This window comes from Cynoglossus semilaevis, chromosome 12, assembly GCF_000523025.1.
Source record: "Cynoglossus semilaevis isolate Cse_v1.0 chromosome 12, Cse_v1.0, whole genome shotgun sequence".
Classification (NCBI taxonomy): Eukaryota; Metazoa; Chordata; class Actinopteri; order Pleuronectiformes; family Cynoglossidae; genus Cynoglossus; species Cynoglossus semilaevis.
The window spans coordinates 2,412,023-2,413,643 of NC_024318.1; the positions used below are offsets into that span (position 1 = coordinate 2,412,023).

General features: G+C 46.0%; 1 protein-coding gene across 3 annotated transcripts in view; it reads left to right on the forward strand.

Annotated features, from left to right (window-relative positions):
* Positions 1–1,621, forward strand: part of LOC103386988 (zinc finger CCHC domain-containing protein 24-like) — a 34,356-nt gene that overhangs the window by 15,623 nt on the left and 17,112 nt on the right. The window lies entirely within an intron of this gene.

The following is a 1,621-nucleotide window of genomic DNA, read 5'->3' on the forward strand; positions in this document are numbered from 1 at the left end:
GACAGTGACGGCTTTGTGTTGGACTTGAATGGGCATCGAAGGCAGAGACGCAGCTCTGAATGAGCACCATTGGGGAATGCCCTGGTGGTGGGAATGGAGTCTGGTCATTAAGGCGCTCATTGTGTGCTTGGTAGGATCTTGTAGACGCAGAGGTCAGGGAGGCAGCGCCGTATTGTTCCCTCTGCAGGGCTCTCGCTGCATCGCAGTGGTGCATCAGACTCAAGTATGTTTGGACAGAGCCTCAGATGTTCCTACAACAACAAACCACACATGCAGCCCTATAGTCCGGCCTAACCTCAGCATATAGGCTGCAGGGGCCCAGACTTTGGGAACTTGATTTTCTTTCCTTTCTGCTGCTGTTACATCAAAGTGATAGAGACGAGGATTTTTTTCTGAATTTCTTTGCTCTGTGAGTCAGAGGCTCCTGTCACATATTTTGGCAGCGTTGTCAAAATTAATGTCTTAACTAATAAATAAAATTGTGAAAATATTTTTTAAACTAATTTTAACATATACGTGTAATGACGAGCACTGTAGTTGAAATTATTCCACTTCCCATTCACTAAACACTGCTTTAACACTCAGTCAATACACACTGTCATTTACAAACAATGAAGGAAAAAGGAAGGAAATGTCACCTCTCTCTCTCTCTCTCTCACACACACACACTTCCTTTGTTAAATGTCACTTCTGTAATTCCAAGAAGTCCAACAAACGTTGTGTATGAACAGGTGTAAACAGTTAATTTACACTAACCGCTAACAGCTGGACATGGAGAGCTAACAGTTAACTTAAAATAAAAAAGGAGACAAACAAGTGTCAGCTCAAGGTCAGACAGAATATTTTTTTACTTCGGATTTCTTCAAATTCCCTGAGATTGATTTGGAAAACCACCGTCAGCGCCCAGATAGAAGGAGTGGCTGTTTCCTAACATTAGATATGATTATCCTGGAAATGATCCAAGGTGGATTGAATCATGGGTCACAGGAACTGGAATTCCTCAAAGTCAGAAGAATCTCAATTTTAGGAGACTTTGGTTAAAACGGGAACGTCGGCCCGTGTCCAGTCATCCTTTTTTTTTACCGAGTTTCTCTTTCAAAAACAAACTGTATCTGTAGGCTCTGCCCTGCGGTGGAGGTGCATCATGGGAATGTTTTCACAGAGTGACCCCCCCCCTGATCTTCCTTCCAGTCTCAGTGAAGTCTCTGCTCCAACAGTCAGGTTACAGACACAGACCCACACCCTGGAAACTGATAAGACTTATCAGAGATGCTGGAGACTCACAGTGTTTATTAGATAAAATAAAAATCTCTAATGAGACCTGAGGGGAACTGACCCCACCGTGGCCACGGTGGGGTCAGTTTCCCCAGGTCTCATTCACACACATCTGCAAATGTTGCAGGCAAACCTTCGACAGCTCCAGCAGGGACTTCCTGCAGCAGATGGTCAGATGTTTCACGTCTTCCTCCAAACCTGCTCTTGTCATTCACGTTCTGCTGGTAACCCAACGCTGCCGTGCAGCTGCAGCGCCTGACGGGCGCAGCGGCTGTCGGGCCACGGCTTAGTCCAAACCAAGTACAGGGGGGGGGGTGGTGGGGGGGGAAACATTCGTCCATGTAGG